Genomic DNA, 22,583 nt, shown 5'->3' with positions numbered 1-22,583 from the left:
CTTTTCTCCCCAATGAGGTGGGATTGGGCCTGCTGAGGGAAATACATTTCCGGGGGGGGGGGGGGAGTTGAACCTGGAGAAAGGCTGTATATGTAGGGCTATTCCCCACATGTGGGGACTATCACCACATGGGGGGCTGAAATGGGGAGGGGGGGGTGTGTTGGAGGGAGGGGTGTTGATCTGTGGATGAGGTGTCATGGGGAGATTCTAACATGGGGTGATAGCTGGCTTCAGGGTGGGAGCTTGATCAGGAGGGAGGGGGACATCTTGCATTGGTGGAGGGCCCAGGCGTCACTATTTAAACATTCCTCAGGGCAACTGTAAGTACTAATGTCTATATTTTGCAAAATACATGTGGATTCGCTATGTGAAATTGGGAATCCACCTAGACCATGCCCTTTCTTGGTCCTACCCACGCCCTCTTACCATCCAACCCTACTAAGCCTCCCCACATGTGAATGGCCCCTGTTTTGAATTGAGGGACAAGCCAGTGATGTGGGGGAACAGTGAACACTACGAGTATCAAGAAAAATAAAAAGAGTAGTGTAGAAAATAAGGCACTTCCAAACATAAGGGAGACAAAAATATCTCATACACAGATTTTATTCTGGAAAAACACCTTGTAGGCTTGAAACGGGGCCAGGTTTCGTCAGCAACCATGTCTGCCTCAGGAGTCTAAAGAGAAATATACATAAAACATTGTATGCCAATATGTTAAAACATAAAATACATTAGAAAAGTACAAATGCTTAACAAGTCATGCATAATCATGCAACTCAAAAGAGCAAAGTGGTATATAAGTGCCATGCAAATAAATGAATAATTCAATACATAAACTCAGAAATAAATATTATAAAATGATATTCTAAAATACATTAACATTGGAAACAACTATAATAAAATGGGATACATTTAAAAAAATTAAATTCAAAGTGCTGTGGTCTATTAAAAATCTATACAAAAAACTACATTTTTATTGATGACACATGAAAATAAATACATCCAACAATGTATGTATACACCGGTACATATGTCCAAGCATTCTAGGGCATGGTCTATTAGTGACCTTCATCACTTTTTACAAATGCCCCCTTGCTCCCCCCTCCCTCAATCCCCTTGTAACTAGTACTGTGTCATAGCACTTATAAAATATTATAACAATATACAGGTATTATATACTGCATTGATAAATATGTTCTATACTCCCCCTCCCTCCCTCCCATGTGCTCTATCATTCACAGTTCTCCAAACATGTAAAAATGCTGCCATTTACACATGGGGTTGCTTCTATAATAAGGACCTTGTTTATACAAGTTTTTTAATGTACCTTTAACAATGTAGTATTATTCATTTATGTTCCCGAACCAAAATGCACATCCTTAATTGCGGTCTTATTTGATCACCATTTCTACAAAAGTGCCCATCACAGTGTACAACAAAGACAAATAAAATCACCCATATCCTATATAATAAAACTCACCCTCAACGTTCTGAGGACACTGACGTCAGTGTCACTTCCTTCGGGCACTTCCTTCGGGTTCAAAGGATTCGTGGTGGTGAAGCCACCGAAATCACTGTCTCTGGGCCCCGCCCTCGTGTCAAACATTATGACGTTGAGGGCGGAGCAGTGGCGTCACAGATCGAGGGCGGAGCAATGGCGTCAGTGGCTTCACAACGAACAAGGACTCAGGAGATGAAGGTGGCATGCGTTGACGAGGTGCGGAGCAATGGCGTCAGTGCCTTCACAAAGACGAAGAGGTGGGTAGGGAGGGGTGGTTGGGGAGGAAAACCTTTCTAGCGCCCGTTTCATTTGCTCCAGAAACGGGCCTTTTTTAGTAGTATGTAATAAAAATCATAAAATACAATAATTAATAAAATCTATGTGACCTATTTAGATAGCATAATACTCAATAAGTGGCCGATTCAATTAATGATTGGACTGGTCAAAATATATCTCAACAGTTAACTAAGCCAGTCCACAATAAATATATTATTGTGTTTCTTCACCACATATATATTTCTTTAAATATTGTTCACAGAATCTTCAGCAGTCAATGTTATCTTATAATGTTGCTATATTTTTATAGAGTGCCTCAGTGATGTGTGTCGTCCACCACCCTTACAGGCTTTATGTGGCGACCGATATTAACATCAACCTCTTCATTAGCCCAATTTATTCTTTTATAGGCTACTTAAACTATAATTTATATAGATACTTTAGCACTTATCTTATCTGTCGGACTAGGGGGTATCACTGCCCGACATGCATGTTTCGCTTGCAACGGCAAGCTGTCTCAAGGACCTACCCCTGCGAAAGAAAAATATTAAATCAAACTCTATCTCTCCTAGGTGTACGTCCTCATCTAACACCCAGAAGCGACATTCTACCCTATAATTTTCTTAACTGCTTACCCGGTAGTCTTCCTAGCGCCAGCTCCACCATAGTATTTCTTAGTAAAGATGGCGGCGGCGTGTTTCAGAATTCTATTTCAACCCTTACTCAATAACGTCAGTAGCCCCGCCCCCACAGAGTCTCCTCGGCTTCCCTTTATTAGATCAGAGACCTCCAATCTAACTCTGCATTTAAGCCCTTAGGTATAACTGTTTGAAGCCAAAATATAAACCACTGTTCTCTAAAATTTAAAATTTTTGCTATAGACCCCCCCTCCCTCCTTCTTTCTATATTTTCCACAATCCTCCATCTCAGATCTTCTATTTTATGCTGTTTCTGCAGCCAATGTTCCACCAAAGGGGCTTGCATATTTTGTGTTGTTATTCTAGATTTATGTTCGTTCAATCTAATTTTAATAGATCTTGTGCTCCTACCAATATATATAAGCTCACACGGGCACATGATCGCATATACAACCCCACTGCTATCGCAGTCTGTCATTCTATCGTTTTTTTTAAATCTTATCTTTTGCAGGGGGCATCCACACCTCACCTGTCACCGCCAGATCACACCACTGGCAATGACCACATGTTTTCTGACCTCCTCTAGATAATACATCTGGGAGAAGGCTCTTAAACTTGTTTATACTTAAACGTTCGCCTATAGATTTCCCTTTTGTATAAGATATCACAGGTTATTCCCCAAAACACGGGTATAATTGAAGAACATGCCAGTGGTTCTTTATGAACTGTACCATTCTCTGACTCATCTGATTAAAAGGCAAGACACACGTCAAGCCTTCTTCACCCTTCTCATTCCCCTCCTGCAGTAGTAATGGGCATTGAGCAAACCGTGCTCTAGTGTAAGCTTTCTTCACAGAGGATTTTGGATATCCTCTAGCTAAAAATCTAGATTTTAATGCTTTAGCTTGTTGTTTAAAGTCAGATAGCGTGGAGCAAACTCTTCTGACTCGCAAAAATTGGCTTACAGGCAAATTAAATTTCAAATGGTAAGGATGGAAACTACCAAATTGTAGAAAAGTATTCTTACTTACAGGCTTTCTGTAAAGAGTGGAATATAATTTATCCCTCTCCTTATAGATCCAAAGATCTAAAAATTCTATCGCCTGTTTACTTGCACCCATTGTGAATGTGATATTCGAATCTAAGGTATTTAACCAGCTGAGAAATTCTTCAAGAGCCGGTTTGGATCCAGTCCATATGAAAAAGACATCATCTAAAAATCGTTTCCATAATTGTACCGATGTGAAGAATCTCGAGGAGTATATTTTGGATTCAAGTTTAGCAACGTATAGAGTAGCTACTGAGGGGGCTAAAGTTGCCCCCATAGCCACACCTTGTATCTGAAGATAAAACTTTTCATTGAACCAAAAATAATTTTTGCAAATAACTAATTCAGCTAATGATAGAATAAACTGAGAAGAAATCCGTTGAGCTTCTACCCGGGATTCTATTGTCTCCTTAACCACTTGCAAAGCCCCCTCTTGAGGAATCTTCGTGTAGAGTGACACAATGTCAAGAGTAACCAGCCACACGTCCTCAGTCACTGAGTCCACAGATTCCAGATGTCTTAGAAAATGAGAAGAATTTTTTATGTTATTTAGATAGCAAACATTATCTAAAACTCCTCCACTCCAGGGATTCCTGGGTGTTGGTTGATATATGGAAACTTATATGATTACCTATCCTGAATGGTAGGAGATCAAAACTTAGAACAAAATTATCTTGCACTGAACTGTAAGGCTGCTTTGAGCTTCTAGGATGGACAAATGGCATGGTCAATAACCAGAATGGAGTTGCAGAAGGATCTTGGAATACTAGGTTCCCTAATATGGACTTCATTCTAATGTAATTATAGTCAAAAAGGATAAGACATAATATCCTGTAGGCATTCAAATTTATATGGATGCCAGCTGAGAGATATCCTTAGCTGTAGTAGAGTGGACGAGGGCAACCTGTCAGATTTAGTGGGCCAAATATTTTATCTGGCAACATGTTACTATGTTACTGTGAATCATTCACATATTATTAGTAGTAGTAGTATTTCTTTATGGGACAAAGCCAGTGGTGACTGGTTTTAACTCCATTGATTCAGGTCCTATCCAAGGACATGGGATCAGAGATACTGGTATAAAATATATGCTGTTTCAAATAGAGTTATTTTTTTCTGCAAAAATAATAGGATTATGGCTTTTAAATTTAAAATTTCCAAATATTAAGAGTTCCATTGGTATCATTCCAAGAGCTCCAATTATAATTGGTATTCCCATCAATTATCATCATCAAAATCATGCCTTATGAGAGAGACAAGATGGCGACGTGAAGGGAATGCAGTCAAGCAGCCCCGCTCCTAACCTTCACTCTTTGATGTGTAAAAGGAAAATTTCCTACTCACCTATGCCTAAAAAGAGGGGTAAGCAGCACGTTTACCCCGCTACGCCTGCGAATCCTGTGGTCAGACCTATGGACTGCTTCACTGTGCCCAGACCTCTCGGGGCTGGATTCCTCGCTGCTGGAGGGAGCAGTGGGAGGTGACCTGCTCCTCCAGCTTAAGGCTGAAACTTCTCTCAGCCCCGACGATCGGATGCCTCCACTCATGCCGGCGGCAGAGCAACGACGCGATCAGGAAACCCCTTACTTCGACGTTCAGGGAGTGTTTCCTGTAGCAGGGTCAGGTCGCTGCATTAAACCGCCCAATACATCTACTCAGATGAGTGAGGCGGCGTTTCTGCTGACTCTGAAGCTGCCAAGGAGATACAGCCTTCAGAAGAATTAGAGATTGGAACTTCTCTAAGTAAGTCTTTCTTGCCTATAAAACCTTCAACTATTACTTTGGACACCATATGGGAAGCTCTTTTAAGTTTGAAACCTTCGTTTTCCCAAAAACTAATATCTGTAATTCAACATACTCAAATTCCCTCGGGAAAAATCTCCTTGTTGGAAACAAAAACTCTAACTATGGAAAAAAATTGACTCTAATACTACCAATATTCAGTCGCTCCAACAAACTCAAGTAGATTTGATTAAAGAAAATTTGATGCTGCAATATAAGATTGAAAATTTGGAGAATCAACAGAGATCTAAAACATTGAGAGTAATAAATTTTCCTAAAATGCTTTCTGTTGCTCCTCTTATAACTTTTAAAAAGTATCTATCTGAGAGATTGAATATTCCTGAGCAGGCCTACCCTCCGGTCTCTAAAATATACTATTTGTTACTACATAAAAAGAAGAATACTAATCAACCTATGTCTGAAGGAGCCAATGTTTCTTTTGACACTTTAAACCTCACACAAATGCTTGAAGACGATAATTTGGGCTCCAAACCTGCTACTTTGATTATGACTTTTGTACTACAACCGGATAGAGACTGGATATTGAGGCAATTTTTTCGCCATAGAGAAGAACTTTTCATGAATTGTAAAATTAGAATTTTTCCAGATATTGCTAGAGCAACCCAAAAGAGGCGCCAACTTTTCCTTAAACTCCGCCCACGGATGGTGCAACTGGGCGGTTTATTTTGGTTGAATTTTCCTTGTAAGTGTGTATTAAAATTAAACTCAGTGAAGTATGATTTTTATGATCCTATACATTTAACATCTTTTTTGGACTCGAAGACCGTTGTAACTCCAGTTTTGCAGCCTATAGCAATATCTTCTCCTACTCCGTAATATAATAATTTGGTCTGTGTTTCTCTTCCTATGTTAACTTTAAGTAGTATATAAATATTTCATGGAATTGTACCTTGCTCTCTCCCTCTAATAGTGGACTAGACAATAGATAATAATATAAATTGTTTATTATAAAAATTTATGTAATATGAAGTTTAATATTACCTATCTTTTCTGAATCAAGAATATTCTTGTTTAATTTGTGAATTGATAAAAATAAAATTAAAAAAAACAAAATCATGCCTTATGATAGTTCTTACATCCATCTAGCTTGTGCAATTTGTTGCACTGTGATTTGTTGGGAAATTAATGGGAATCTGCTGTCTTCTTTAGAGGCTTGTTTCACAGATTGTCCTGCCATTGGAAGAGCTTTTTCTTTTAGGTATGTCTCCATTTAGTTTCAGTTATGTCTAGATGTTTTAACTCTCTTGTATTTTATTATTAAAGATTCTCTTTATTGAAAAACTTTGCATTACGACAGAACACCCTAAAAAAATAAGAAACAATAAAGAGCCAGGCATTGCAAAATAGCTCCACAAACAATCCCCCACCCTAATCCATCCCCCCACCCACCTTAAGGCACAAGAACACAGAACACTCAGGGTCTGGGCTCTGATAACCCTGAATGCACCAATGAAAAGGGAAAAGAACCCTCCCCCCTATCCCAGAACCCTCCCCTCCCAACCCTCTACTCAACCCAGAAGGTACCTGAGGCGCAAGCTGAAAAGCATTTAAAACTTGACTACAAGCTTGAAGAGAAATGGCATATAAGTAAGGCTCCCAGATGGTGAGAAATCGCTTTTGTCTTTTCAAATGGTGTTTAGCATCATTAGATTCCCACAGCATCAAAGCATACAACTTGTTTCTCCAATACCAGAAAGTAAGCAGTGTGTCCAATACCCAATAATTGAGGATACATTTTCCCAGCGATAAAAGCTTTGCTCAAAAAGCGGCGCTCATTGCCAGATTGCACCCCAAAAAAGGCACTGAGATTATACATAAGCCCTTCCAAAGTAATACGCAAGGGTTAAGCTAAAATCCGCTGGAGGTATACATTGACACTGCCAAATCCCATGATAAAAAGTATTGTCATGGGTCAGTGCACTTTAACACTGAGAGGAACCGGCACAGTCAACATGAAATGCTCACTGCTGCTAAAAATAAGCTCTATGAAGCACCCAAAATTGACACTCCTGGAGTTCAGCACTATGTACCAAGTTAGGGATCACGCTAAAAACACGCTGGGTAAAAGTGAACTGGAAGGGTCTACCAAGAGGAGTATATCCTGTGCTGGCTGGTAATGAACCAACGCTTTCTTAAACCAAAAGACCAAAATTTGACCAGCAGTATCGCTTTCCAAAAATTCATAACTGAACTGGAGCGATACACTCACGGAAGGTAACCCAGCAAAATAATGTGCCATCTGCATATAAACAAACTGGCCCACCAGGGAAGAAGAATAGCGCTGTTACCAGTCTTGATAGGACATAAACAACCCATCTTCACGAATCAGATGTTCTAAAAAGAGAATACCGAAAGATTTGTATCTCTGGAAGACCACATTTTCCAGTCCTGGTGGAAAAGCTGCATTCCCTACAAAAGGCAAAGGGAGACTACTATGGAAGTCCTGACTCCAGAGTCTTAATAGGTCCCACCAGAGATGCCATAATGGATGCAGCAAAAGACTCTGTTTAAATTTATTCAGAATTGCCGAAAGATGGGCATGCAAAAAATATAGAGGATGAAACGGCTCGACTCCATGACCAAATTACGAAGATAACAGAGCAGACATGACATATTATAAAGGCACAGATCTGGAATACCAAAACCCCCTGCCCACCAGGAACTAATCAAATAATGCCACAACTTAAGTTTTTTCCTGGACCAACAAAATTTGTTGAGCAACCGACGAAGATTATCCAAATTGCGGCGCAAGAAGCAGATGAGAAGTACCTGTATCACATAAAGCCATCTTGGGAAGAGTACCATTTGGACTAGCTGAATTTTACCATTTACTGACAGTGGTAAATGGGCCCATTGAACCAACTGACATGCAGTATCCATCAGCAACTTAGTAACATTGATCCAATAAGTCTGGGCAGGGTCCTTAGATAATTGGATACACAGATACTGAAAAGAAACCTCCATCCAGTGGAGGGGAAACATCGGTACCCAGTGGTAGCGCAATGATGCCTAGCTTGCCAAAGCCTCTGACTTCTCTAAATTTAAACAAAAACCCATGAAATCCCTTTATTTCCTGAAGCTTTCCAACAGGACTGCTAAAGATCTCCAGGGATCTCGTAAATAAACCAACAAATCATTAGCGAAAGTGGCAATCTTAAACTCCTCCAAACTCATCTATAAACCTGTAATCTCCATATTAGCCTGAATCTCCTGGCTTATTAGCCTGGATCTCCTGGCCAACTTATCAAGGGATCTACTCAGCAAGGCTGCCCGCTGTCGCCCCTCCTGTTTGTTTTAACAGAAGGGGCAACAGTGGGCAGCCTTTCCGAGTACCCCTATGAATACCAAAGGGGGCAGATGTATGACCACTGACCCAGACCCGTGTTTGAGGAGTATGGTAAAGGGCTGCCACAGCCTGTACAAACCCACCCCTGATCCCATAAGTGTCAAGCGTGCCATATAGAAAATCCCAAATCACGTGGTCGAAGGCTTTCTTTGCTTCAAAACTGACAAGTAATGATGGGAGACCCTCTACTTCAGTAGATTCAAGCACTGTGATGATTTTTAGAGATCACCCACCCAGTCACAAAACCGACTTGGGAGTTAGCAACTAGCGAAGGAAACATCTGGGAGAGACGATTGGCTAAGACCTTAGCAAAAAGTTTAACTTCAAAATTTAGAAGGGAGATGGGGCGATATGATTCAGGCTTGTCTGGAGCCAGGCCTGGCTTCAGAAGAACTATGATTTGGGCCATGTTAAGGGAAGCAGGAAGAGAACCACTGGCAACAGCTGCGTTAAAACAATCGGCAAGGATCGGGGTAACTGTATCAACTGATAGTTTATAAAATTCGCTTCGGAACCCATCATTACCTGGTTCTTTATTAAGGGGGCTCTGTGAATCGCCCAATCCACTTCAGCAGGTTGAATAGGAGCATTCAGCTTATCAAAAGCAGAGGCCTCAATGTGAGGAAGAGTTAGATAAATAAATGTCATTCACCAGTGGTGTCTGCATGGAACTGACATACAATGATGCATAAAAAGTCCGAAAGATAGCATTAATTTCCATATCGGTATGTGCCAATTCCCCCCGCTCATTGCGCAAAGCGGCAGTCTTAGTAGGGCCATGAGTTCATTTAACAAATCTGGCCAAAAGACTACCACTTTTATTAGCGCATTAATAGAGGTGATACTTACTGTATAATAGTCAATAGAGCATTGGGCATTATGACGTATGAAAGCACTTAAGGCCTGTTGAGCTTCCAAGAGCTGAGCCTTACAATGCAAGGGAAAGAATTTCCCAAATTGCCTTCGCAAATAGGTGACTCTCCTCTCCAATCTCAATAATTCCTGGCGCTGAATCCACTAGAATATGTGATAATTTCTCAGCGGAAAATGGTTTTCGCTGTCTCCCAATATAATATAGGATCTGTACAATGGGCTTGATTGCATTGTGCATAGGTGTCCCATTTAGAAAGCAAATACTCAGCAAATTTAGGATCCTGGTATAACTGAATGGGAAATCTCCAGTGCATGCTCCCAGCAGCTCCCCGGAGAAACAAAGCTGCATTTTTACCCAGGCAGGGTCTGAAACCTCAATCAGCCCAATCTCCACCAACTCCACCGCAGGGAAGAGATCTCTGGTTAAGTGTAAATAATCTATACAAGACATCATGGAGTGCACTCTGGACAAATACATGTAGTCAAGTTCCAGAGGGTGTAGAGTCTGGCACACATCCACCATGTCAAGAGCAGAACAAAGCCAAGAGATCCCCCCAAAGGAAGCGCCAAGGCTGTGCCTGAAGGATGTCACCGATTCAGCTGAGGATCATGAGCTTTATTAAAGTCTCCCTCCATAATAACAGGCAGATTGTCAGAATTATAAATTTTTTTATCAAAAGAATTAGGTGCACACACATTAGATTACATTTAACCCCATTGAGAGTGACTATGGCAATGAAAAAATGACCTGTGGTATCTAAAATCACTGAGTGAGTGCTCGTTGTAAGGCTTTTATGAAGCAATACGATCACTCCTGCTTTTTTCCCCACAGCTGGAGTATGAAAATATTCCCCCATCCACCAGCGACACAGCTTCGCATGTTCTAAGCCATCTAGGTGCGTCTCCTGCAAAAATATAATAGATGCATGTCGCCTATACAAAGTCTGCAGGATTTTATGTTGCGTAATGGGTGAGTGGATTCCACCCACATTCCAGGTGAGAACCTTAAGAGCCTGAGAAATAACACCAAAGGAAGAATAGACAGCTGCACAATCTCAAAGAACACCATGGGGGTGTCCCAGTCTCCACCCCCATGGTAGACAAAGATAACTCCCTCAAAGCCAACCAGATAGAGAGCCTCAAATAATAATAAGGCATGTGCAATTAATCACCCTGGGTACCCGCAAGCGACAAACTTCTCCCTCCCTCCCTCCCTCCCCCCCAACACCCTTCGGGTTTCGGCTGTCCCCAAAATTACAACATTGACCTATTCTTTCAGAAACAGCTCAAAATGCCAATGTCCACAGTCAGTCCACACAGCCTGAGTTACCAATCAGGCCAGATGCCAAGGGCAAGGAGAGAGCAGGAGTGTTCACAGTAGTCGCCAGTGAGAGGTCTCTGCAAGGTCACCATCACAGGAGCAGAAAGAAAGTCCCAACAGAAAGTAGAAGAAAAGCTTCTACCCCAGCAAGCAACAGGCTGGCAGCATCTCCATGACTGTCTCAATGGTATGCCTGCAGTGGAGGGAGAAGTCACAGAGTCAGGGTTTCATCGCACACACCTTGTTTGGTCAGAAACTGGAAGTTGGCAAACACAACAAGTGCCAAGGCCCACAGCCGGGATGCTGTGGTAACTCCATCCAACAAGAAGAAAATATTCAAATCAAACAAATATTCAAGAAGTAGGTTGAGCTCCTTGGTTCTTGAGGTCTAGCTGGTCCACCTATTTGGCTGCCTCCAGAGCTGAATCATACACATGTGGAACATCATTGTGCAGAAAGTGCAACTGCGCCAAGTAGGCCATGGTGAACCAAATATGAAGGTGCATCAACTTTGTACAGATAGGGTGAAATGTCTTCCTGGCAGCAGAGACAGAAGCAGAATAATTCTGGAAACATGAGATGTTTTTCCCCTCATACTCGAGGGAAGTCCCTCCACCGATGGCCTGAAGAATTTCAAGTTTATGGGCATAATTGAGCAATTTGAATATCACTGCTCTCGGTCACACATGATCCTCCATCCATGGGCTTAACTGATGCGCTCATTCTATGTGCAGTGGGCTGACCACGTTGGTAAGCTGGAGCGAACGGGTGAGCCAGGATTCCAAAAAGCCCTGAACGTCCGAATCAGGCAGAGTCTCCAGGAGGCCCATCAACTGGAGATTATTTTGGCATGCCCAATTTTCAAGTTCATCAACCTTACTTTCCAGTTCCCAAAGCCGGGTTGAAATCTGGAGCTGCATGTGGTCTTCTACGACTCCCACGCGCTGCTGTACCATGTGCAAAGCATTTGCAAAAGTAGTAAAATACTGCTCCATCATGTACAACTTGTCTATAATCACCTGCAGCTGCTTCCGATAGTGTTCTCCATCGCAGCCCGCACCTCCACGGTAATCTCCTCTACCCACTCAGAACTCGGGGTCAGCGAGAGAGACGCATGTCCAGCCGCCATCTTGGAATCTCAGTTGCAGCCCTTCTCGCGGTCCTTTTTTGGTGGTATAGAAGCTATGCTGCCAGGAATTTGCCTCAAATGTCCTGCCAGGTAAGTGCTGATGAGATGGGGAGCAATAAATACATCTAAAGGGGGTCAAAAAGTGCAGATAAAAGGCTGAGTAGAAGAGGAGAGTTGGGAGCCTCACTAACTACCTCCTTATAGCTCCCTGCCCCAACTGAAAGTCAACTCTCTTGCATTTTAAACAAACCAACACTTCAAAGGAGAAGTGTGGATGGGGAGAAATTATGTGTTATGTTATATTATGTTATGTTATCAAGGATTTATCTCTCACCAACTCTCAATATATTAGATTCAAGGCGAGTTACAATCAGTAAAGAAAATGACAACAAAACATCAGGAAATTACAAATACCCAAAAATAAAAACATTTAAAATTTTAAAATAAAAATATAAGTTAAAACCCACCTTGTCTAGTTTTATGAAACAGAAAATAATTCTTAATCAGGCGTAATTCAAGTGGAAGATCGTTCCAGTAATGAACCGCTACGAAGAAAAATGATTGAGAAAAGACAGACTTAAAATGTATATTTTTAGTTGAAGGAAAAACTTGTAATAAATAATTACACCTCCTAGAACTTATCTAAGATCTTAACATAGTCACCAACTGAGAACTGTCTTCAGGGCATGTACCTTCCAAAAACTTAAATACTAAACAAAATATCTTGAAAATAACCCGAGACTTCACAGGTAACCAATGTAATTCACCCAGTAAAGGACTTACATGATCTAACCTAATTTTATGAAATATTAACCTAACCTTAGAATTCTGAACTAACTAAATCGTGGAAAGTTGTTTAGAAGAAAGGCTGAAATAAATTGAGCTACCTTAATCCAATAGTGGTAAGATTGTTAACTGCACAATGATCTAAAAATGTTCTTCTAAAAAATAAGATCTTAACAAACGTAGTTGCTTTAACTTAAAATAGGCTTTTATGATCAAACTATTAATTTGTGGCTCTGTTGACAAAGACGAATCCAATATCATTCCCCAAAATTATGTCTTACCTGAACATTTTCATTCCTTTAGTCCTACAAGACCAGTTCAGAACCTGTGGATTATGTCTGTTGACCAACAGATGGAGACAGAGAAATAAAATAGTTCTGTGTGATTCCCTTTAAGGGCACCATGCAGCCTTAGAATGCTCGTCGGTATTTCAAATGACCAAGCAATGGTGCTCGTGTTCATGCTTCCAGTCAAATGTCATCATCATCCATTACCTTTATAAAGAAGGTACTGTTGTATTCTACTAACACATAGTTTTCCTGCTGAGTCAGAAGTTGTGTGAAAATCCATTGAGGTAAATTAGAAGTACTTTCAACTGAAAAAAAAAAATAAGAAAACAGGAGAACAAATGAGAATGGAAGCATGTTCATTAATATTCAATTAGGGAGGGTTTCTGGACTGGTCTCATAGGACTAAAGAAAAGAAAATTGGGGTGGGGGGGGACAAAAAGTCTCAGAAAAAATTTCTATTGCTGTTCCTGAAGCAACGCTGATTGTGACTTTAAATAAAAAGCAGACAAAAGATTGCAAATTAACACTGTCAACTAATGAGCAAGATGTAAATAGGAACAACAAACATAGTTTGAAATGTCTATATGCGAATGCCAGAAGCCTAAGAAATAAGATGGGAGAGTTAGAATATATTATACTAAATGAAAAATTAGATATAATAGGCATCTCTGAGACCTGGTGAAAAGAGGATAACCAGTGTCATACCAGGGTACAAATTATATCGTAGTGATAGGATGGATCAAATTGGTGGAGGGGTAGCATTGTATGTTAAAGAGGGCCTTGAATCAAATAGATTGAAAATTCTGCAGGAAAAAAAGCACATCTTGGAATCCCTATAGATTGAACTTCCACGTGTAAAGGGGAAAGGAAAAGGATAGTGATAGGAGTGTACTACCGTCCACCTGGCCAGGATGAACAGACGGATGTGGAAATTTATTTATTTGGATTTTACTCACACTTTTTTCAGTAATAGCTCAAAGTGAGTTACATTCAGGTACAACTAGGTATTTGTCTGTCCCTGGAGGGCTCACAGTCTAATTTTTACCTGAGGCAATGGAGGGTTAAGTGACTTGCCCAAGATCACAAGGAGCAGCAGTGGAATTTGAACCGGCCATCTCTGGCTATCAAGGCTGGTACACTAACCACTAGGCCACTCCTTCACTACCAGAAATTAGGGAGGCTAACAAACTGGGCAACACAATAACAATGGGTGATTTCAATTACCCCGATATTGACTGGGTAAATGTAACATCATGGCATGCTAGTGAGGTAAAATTCATTGATGAAATCAAGGACTGCTTTATGGAGCAGCTAGTACAGGAGCCAACAAGATGAGGAAAAATTCTAAACCTAGTTCTTAGTGGAGTGCATGATCTGGTGCAGGAGGTAATGGTGATGGGGCCACTTGATACCAGTGATCATAATATGATCACATTTGATATCGGCGTTTAACTTTCAAAAAGGAGACTATGATAAAATGAGAAGGATGGTGAAAAAAAAACCTTAGAGGAGCAGCTGCAAAGGTCAAAAATTTACATCAGGCATGGATGCTGTTCAAAAATTCCATCGTGGAAGCCCAGGCCAAATATATTCTGTGTATTAAAAAGGAAGAAGGAAGACCAAATGACAGCCAGCATGGTTAAAAAAATGAGGTGAAGGAAGCTATTAGAACTAAAAGAAAATCCCTCAGAAAATGGAAGAAGTATCTGACTGAAAATAATAAGAAACAGCATAGGGAATGTCAAGTCAAATGCAAAGTGCTGATAAGGAAGGCGAAGAGGGACTTTGAAAAAAAGATTGCGTTGGAGGCAAAAACACATAGTAAAATTTTTTAAAGTATATTAAAAGCAAGAAGCTGGCAAAAGAATCAGTTGGACCGCTAGATGACCAAGGGGTAAAAGGGGGCACTCAGGGAAGACAAAGCCATAGCGGAGAGATTACATGAATTCTTTGCTTCGAATTTGGGAGACATACCGGTGCCAGAAAAGATATTCAAAGCTGACAAGTCAGAGAAACTGAATGAAATCTCTATAAACCTGGAAGATGTAATGGCGCAATTTGACAAATTGAAGAGTAGCAAATCGCCTGGACCGGATGGTATTCATCCCAGAGTACTGGTAGAATTGAAAAATCAACTTGCAGAATTATTGTTAGTAATATGTAATTTATCTTTAAAATCAAGCATGATACTGGAAGATTAAAGGGTGGCCAATGTAATGCTGATTTTTTAAAAAGCTTCCAGAGGTGATCCGGGAAATTATAGACGGTGAGCCTGACGTCGGTGCCGGGCAAAATAGTAGAAACTGTTATAAAGAACAAAATTACAAGGCATATTTGGATTAATATGGAGGAGTAGCCTAGTGGTTAGTGCAGTGGACTTTGATCCTGAGGAACTGAGTTTGATTCCCACTGCAGCTCCTTGTGACTCTGGGCAAGTCACTTAACCCTTCATTGCCCCTGGTACAAAATAAGTACCTGAATATATGTAAACCGCTTTGAATGTAGTTGCAAAAAAACTCAGAAAGGTGGTATATCAAGTCCCATTTCCCTTCCCTTTCCCCATTAATGAGACAAAGTCAACATGAATTTAGTGAAGGGAAATCTTGCCTAACCAATCTATTACATTTCTTTGAAGGGGTGAACAAACATGTGGATAAAGGTGAGCTGGCAATATTGTGTATCTGGATTTTCAAAAGATGTTTGACAAAATACCTCATGAAAGACTCCAGAGAAAATTGGAGAGTCATGGGATAGGAGGTAGTGTCCTATCATGGATTAAAAACTGGTTAAAAGAGAGAAAACAGAGAATAGGGTTAAATGATCAGTATTCTCAATGGAGAAGGGTAGATAGTGGGATTCCTCAGGGGTCTCTGCTAGGACTGTTGCTTTTTAACATATTTATAAATGATCTAGAGATGGGGGTAACTAGTGAGGTAATTAAATTTGCTGACGACAGAAAGTTATTCAAAGTTGTTAAATCGCAAGAGGATTGTGAACAATTACAAGAGGACCTTAAGAGACTGGGAGGCTGGGCATCTAAATGGCAGATGACGCTTAATGTGAGCAAGTGCAAAGTGATGCATGTAAGAAAGAGGAACCCAAACTATAGGTTCCACATTAGGAGTCACTGACCAGGAAAAAGATCTAGATGTCATCGGTGATGATATGTTGAAACCCTCTGCTCAGTTTGCAACGGCTGCTAAGAAAGCAAATAGAATGTTAGGTATTATTAGGAATGGAATGGAAAACAAAAATGAGGACATTATAATGCATTTGTATAACTCCATGGTGTGACCGCACCTCAAATATTGTGTGCAATTCTAGTCACCACATCTCAAAAAAGATATGGTGGAATTAGAAAAAGTACAGAGAAGGGTGATGAAAATGATAAAGGGGATGGGACAACTTCCCTATGAGGAAAGGCTAAAGCGACTAAGTCTCTTCTGCTTGGAGAAAAGACAGCTGAGGGGAGATATGATAGAGGTCTATAAAATAACGAGTAGAGTGGAATGGGTAGACGTGAATCGCTTGTTTACTGTTTCCAAAAATATTAGGACTAGGGGGCACACAATGAAGTTACAAAGTAGTAAATTTAAAGCAAATCGGAGAAAATATTTCTTCACTCAACGTGTAATTAAATTCTGGAATTCATTGCCAGAGAATGTAGTAAAAGCAGTTAGCTTAATGGGGTTTAAAAATGGTTTGGATGGCTTGGCTTCCTAAAAGAAAAGTTCATAAGCCATTATGGTTCAATAATTTTTATTGTAGAAAAACCTCAAAACGACATTTCAATAGGGTTTGAACAGTTTACATATCTAACACAAACACTCTAGCATCTAGATCATTGTATTGCATTACCTAGCTTGCAGTTCCCCGTGTTCTCTGCTGTTCACCTTGATCTGCATTACTGCTCACTCTCCAACAACTTTTTACAGTTTTCTCCCCCTTCCCTCCCTCCCTCCCTCCCTCCCCCCCCTTGCCTCCCTCCCTCCCCTTGCCCCCCTCCCTCCCTTCTCTCCTATCACAGTTATAGTCCGCATCCCCCATGCTGTGATTACTTTGCTTCCACTCCCCTATCACATGTTCATTATCTGTCCTCTGGCTCGGGGTGTCAAAGTCAGCCAGAAAGGAGTCCAGCAGTGCCAGAAAGTTTTTATGATCTGTGGCCTTCGAGCTCCCAGTCTTGTTCTCTCAGTGCGCAACAAGTGGATCATCTGTCCTCTCCACTGAGGGAGTGTAGGGCCCTCCGCAGACAGCCATGCCAGTAGTATTGTCCTCTTTGCCACCATTATGGCTCTTGATAGAAACGCCCGGCATCACCTTGGCAGGGATCCCGTCAGCCGGGGGTGTCCAAACAGAAGTTTAGCCTCAACTTGCCAATGTATCGCCCAAATGATGGCAGTCTGCTGAGTCAGCATTCTCCAGAAGGTTCTCACTCGCGGGCAGCCCCAAAACATATGGCCCAGAGTTGCACCCTCCCCTTATTTGGGGCACGCTCCATCTGGCGACAGTCCCATGTGAAACGCCCTTCTTGGGGGGATATATGCTCTCATTGTAAATTTAAATTGAAGTTCCCAGTAATGTATTTGGTCCGTATTCTTGCGATAGCCTAATAAGTGTTCCCGTACCATGGTTGTCGTAATTTCAGTTTCCAGCTCTGTGCTCCATCTGTGTGACAATGTCTCAAAGTCTGGCTCTTTTGCCATGTCCTTTAGATGTCTGTGGTAATAGGTTAGCGGGACTTTCTGCTGTGCTCCCAGCGAGAGTGCTGACCCCAGCTCCTCCTGCACATCTTCTGTCAGTGCTTCTTGTGGAAGGCTAGTTATATAATGCTTTAATTGATAGTAATGGAACCAATCTGACGGGTTCAGAGAAAACTGGTCCCTAAGCTCCTCCCATGGCTTGATTTTTCCCTTTTCATCTATCGCCTGTAGGAGGTACTCCAGTCCATTATTCCTCCATCGCTGAAAGGCCGCATGGCTCTGGCCCGGCGGAAATTCCAAATTACCCCAAATTGGAAGATAGGGGGTCGTGCGAGCCAAGAACCCGTGGTGCCGGCAGAGCCATCGCCACACCGCTTGTGCCGCCGGCAACAATTGTGCCTCTACCAGTAAGTTGGTCTCTCCCTTGCTTTTCCTGTGCAGCAGGTAGCCAATATGTCTCCGCTTCACCTCCGTCAATTCCAAGGAGGTTGGGGTAAAGTATTGTGTGCCTCTGAGCCAATCATTCACGTGTCTCAGTCCACTAGCAATTGTCATATAGCGTAAGTTCAACAGCCCCAAGCCTCCGAATTCCACCAGCAGGTACAAAGTTGACATTCCTATTCTCGTTTTTTTCTTCACCCACAAGTAAACTTGCAGAGTTTTATTTAGTCTCTTTTCATCCAGCTTAGTCAGGTATAATGGCAAGGTCTGGAACACATACAACCACCTGGGCACTATCACCATGTTGTAAAGAGCTATCCTACCCAGGAGTGAAATAGGGAATCCTTGCCACATTTGCAGGCTCAACTTTGTGTCATTCAACAGCTTTCTCACATTCCACTCATACATTTGTGGGATCTCTCGAGGAATTGTAACTCCTAGGTACTTTATGTCCTCCCCCTCCCACTCCATAGGCAGTGTCAACCTTTGCCTGATAGTATCTCCCTGCAACACCTCCAAAGCCCTAGATTTACGGATGTTCAATGTATATCCTGATAGAGTCCCGAAATCCTCCACCACCTGTAAAGTCCTAACTACTGAGTGTTCCGGCTGCTGGGTGATCACAAGGAGGTCATCGGCAAATGCCAGGGCTTTAACTATGCCACCCTCCAGCGGGACCACCCTCACTTCCTCGTCCATCTGCAGCGCGCAAAGCAGGGGTTCCATTGCCAGTATAAAGAGGAGGGGCGAAAGGGGACATCCCTGTCTGGTTCCCTGCCTAATCTCAAAAGACTCCCCTTTCACTCCGTTCACCAGTACTGCTGCTCGGGGGTTGTTATACAGTGCCTTTAACGCATCTCCAAACCACCCCTGTACTCCCATATAAGTTAACAGCCCAAACATGTATCCCCAGTCCACCTTGTCAAACGCCTGCTTGGCATCCAAGCTAAGTATCAGTGCTGACTCCTGTTCTCGCTGACACTTTGCCATCGCCAGGAGGAGACGTCTAACATTGCTCCCTGCTTTCCTGTTCCTTACAAATCCCACTTGTTCTTCTCCTATAAGATCCGGGAGCAACTGTCCCAAGCGAGTGGCAAGTATTCTGGCCAGGATCTTTACATCGACATTAATCAAGGAAATAGGTCTGTAGGACCCTGGGAGTGCTCCATCTTTCCCCGGTTTGGGTATCAGCGTGATCAGGGCTTCATTCGCATATTGTGGAAACTCCCTATCCTCAATCACTTGTTCCAGATATTTCCCCATCGCCTCCAGCCCTGGTTTTGGGAGGATTTTATAATACTGTCCCATAAAGCCATCAGGCCCTGGAGCTGAACTCAAGGCCAGTGCTTTAATGGTATCCTGCACTTCCTTTCCAGTAATGGGCCTATTTAGCGTGTCAATATGCTGTGCCTGGAGTCTGGGGAGTCCTACCCGCTCTAAATAGCCTGCTAATGGTTCTGTGTTCCTTCCCCGTGTCTCCCCATAAAGCGTACTAAAATAATCATAGAATACCTGCCCTATGTCCTCATTTTTATGCTTTGTCGTCTCTGTAGGATCTCGTATTGATGTAATCACCCGTCCCGGCCCACCTGTTTTGATCAGTCTTGCCAGCATAGTGCCTACTTTATTACCAAACCGCTGCAATCTGCACTTATAATATAGCAGAGATCTCGTGGTTTGGCTATGGATGAGAGTATTAAGAGTCACCTGGGCAGCTAAGTATTGCTCTTTATTTGCCGCGGTCGGGGCCTTTATGTACTTTCTTTTGCTCTTCTGGAGTTGAGCTTCCAACTGTAAGATCACCCTAGCCTGCTTTTTCTTGTGCGCTTGAACAAAGGCTATTATGTCTCCTCTCATAACCGCTTTGGAGGCCAACCAATAAAGCTTTGGTTCTACTGCATGCTGCTTGTTAAATCTCTCATACTCCTCCCATTTAGTATGTAGATAATGTGTGAATTCTTTATTCCCATATAAATATCCCGGGTATCTCCATCCCCCTGTATGTTGATAGTATTCTGGGACTTCTAATTCCAGCCATACAATTGCATGGTCCGAAACCTCTGTAGGGTCTATTCCTGTGTTACGCACCCAGGAGAATGCCTGACTATCCATCAGTATGTAATCAATCCTAGAGCTAGTGCCATGGGCCCTAGACAAATGAGTATAGACTTTTGTTTCAGGGTACAGAACTCTCCAAGCATCCACTAGGTTCAGGGTGCGCATAAACGTCTGGAGGGCCCTTTTTCTACTCCCTTCCTGTGGTGCGTCCCGCGGATTTGTGGTGTCTATCTTCGGGTCTGCTATTAAATTAAAATCTCCGCAGACCAGCAGTTTCAGCGAGGGGTATGGAGCACACTGCTTTATTATAGACTGAAAGAAAGTTGGTGTGTAAATATTGGGGCCGTATAGGGAGACCACCAGGAATTCCCTGCCCTGTAGCCACAAGTGAATCAGGACATATCTTCCCTGAGGGTCTGCCGTAACTAGCTCTGCCTTTGCCACAATGCCTTTCCTGACCAAAATAGCCACTCCCCGTGCTCTGCCCTCAGCCGAGGCTGCAAAGACCTCCCCCACCCACGACTGCTTCAGCTTACAATGTTCTGCCTCCGAGAGTCGAGTCTCTTGGAGGCAGGCCACATCCGCTTTGTGTCTCTGCAAGGCCTGTAATATTTTTGATCTTTTCACTGGCGTTGCTATGCCCCCCACATTCCAAGAAATAATGCGAGTCACCCTGGCCATAATTGTCTTATGTTTTGGGCAAGTGTTCTATTACTTTCATTTTGAGTGTATGGGACACGGGCACCCAGCCTCGCCCGTTCCCTTATTGGTCTATGTGCAGATGTGGGTGCGGAAAGCTGTTGTCTACTAACTTCCCCCCTCCCCTCCCCTCCCCTCTCCTCTACTCCCTCTCTCCCCACCCTTGCCCATCCCCCCTTTCTTCATCCCTTCCCTCCTTCCCTTTGTTTAATCCTAAATAACTCCCTTTTAATAGGAGCATAGAGGTATCATGATTTCGGGTTCCCCCCTCCCCCGTTGTATAAGAACTGGACCTTTCTGCGCCTGGTCTATCTCCTGTCTATTTCCATTATTAAGCCCTGCTTCTTCCCCCAGGCTATCCGCCCTTTATGGTGATGTCCATTCATACCAGCTGTTATAAAATTACTTCGCCTCAACCATCCCCTCCCCCACAGTCAACTCAACCTTTCAAACAACTCAGTGCTCTTAATAAACCTTGTGTTCTCATATAAGTATCTTCCCTGTAGGAAGGTGGTCTTGTGCCTCGCCAAACCTGTTTAAGCGTTTCTGCCAGCCAGTTTTCCATGGCTCCACATAGTTAGTGTCTCTCTCAGCTATTCTGGTCCACTCCCATAGGTGGTTCGGTTTTTAACAGGACTTGTGCTTCTTCTGGGGTTCGGAAAGTCTGCCAGCCTTCCTCCTGCAGTACTTTCAACTGGGCTGGATAGAGGAGCATAAATCTTTGATTTTTCTGGGCTAGTTGGCAGCACATACAGTGGGGGAAATAAGTATTTGATCCCTTGCTGATTTTGTAAGTTTGCCCACTGACAAAGACATGAGCAGCCCATAATTGAAGGGTAGGTTATTGGTAACAGTGAGAGATAGCACATCACAAATTAAATCCGGAAAATCACATTGTGGAAAGTATATGAATTTATTTGCATTCTGCAGAGGGAAATAAGTATTTAATCCCTCTGGCAAACAAGACCTAATACTTGGTGGCAAAACCCTTGTTGGCAAGCACAGCGGTCAGACGTCTTCTGTAGTTGATGATGAGGTTTGCACACATGTCAGGAGGAATTTTGGTCCACTCCTCTTTGCAGATCATCTCTAAATCATTAAGAGTTCTGGGCTGTCGCTTGGCAACTCGCAGCTTCAGCTCCCTCCATAAGTTTTCAATGGGATTAAGGTCTGGTGACTGGCTAGGCCACTCCATGACCCTAATGTGCTTCTTCCTGAGCCACTCCTTTGTTGCCTTGGCTGTATGTTTTGGGTCATTGTCGTGCTGGAAGACCCAGCCACGACCCATTTTTAAGGCCCTGGCGGAGGGAAGGAGGTTGTCACTCAGAATTGTACGGTACATGGCCCCATCCATTCTCCCATTGATGCGGTGAAGTAGTCCTGTGCCCTTAGCAGAGAAACACCCCCAAAACATAACATTTCCACCTCCATGCTTGACAGTGGGGACGGTGTTCTTTGGGTCATAGGCAGCATTTCTCTTCCTCCAAACACGGCGAGTTGAGTTCATGCCAAAGAGCTCAATTTTTGTCTCATCTGACCACAGCACCTTCTCCCAATCACTCTCGGCATCATCCAGGTGTTCACTGGCAAACTTCAGACGGGCCGTCACATGTGCCTTCCGGAGCAGGGGGACCTTGCGGGCACTGCAGGATTGCAATCCGTTATGTCGTA

At 42.6% G+C, this 22,583-nt stretch overlaps 1 protein-coding gene and 1 long non-coding RNA gene across 2 annotated transcripts in view; one reads left to right on the top strand and one right to left on the bottom strand.

The window, feature by feature from the left end:
* UPF3A (UPF3A regulator of nonsense mediated mRNA decay) overlaps window positions 1-22,583 on the top strand; it is a 99,948-nt gene that overhangs the window by 7,571 nt on the left and 69,794 nt on the right. The window lies entirely within an intron of this gene.
* On the bottom strand, window positions 620-13,311 carry LOC115468050. The gene is made up of 3 exons (XR_003941810.1): window positions 13,003-13,311; window positions 12,403-12,480; window positions 620-675 (listed from the first exon to the last, which is right to left on the bottom strand). It is a non-coding gene; the product is annotated as an uncharacterized LOC115468050 (long non-coding RNA).

This window comes from Microcaecilia unicolor, chromosome 4 (genome assembly GCF_901765095.1).
Source record: "Microcaecilia unicolor chromosome 4, aMicUni1.1, whole genome shotgun sequence".
NCBI classification, from domain to species: Eukaryota; Metazoa; Chordata; class Amphibia; order Gymnophiona; family Siphonopidae; genus Microcaecilia; species Microcaecilia unicolor.
The sequence above is the reverse complement of the archived record's forward strand: the minus strand, read 5'-3'. Positions and strand labels throughout refer to the sequence as shown.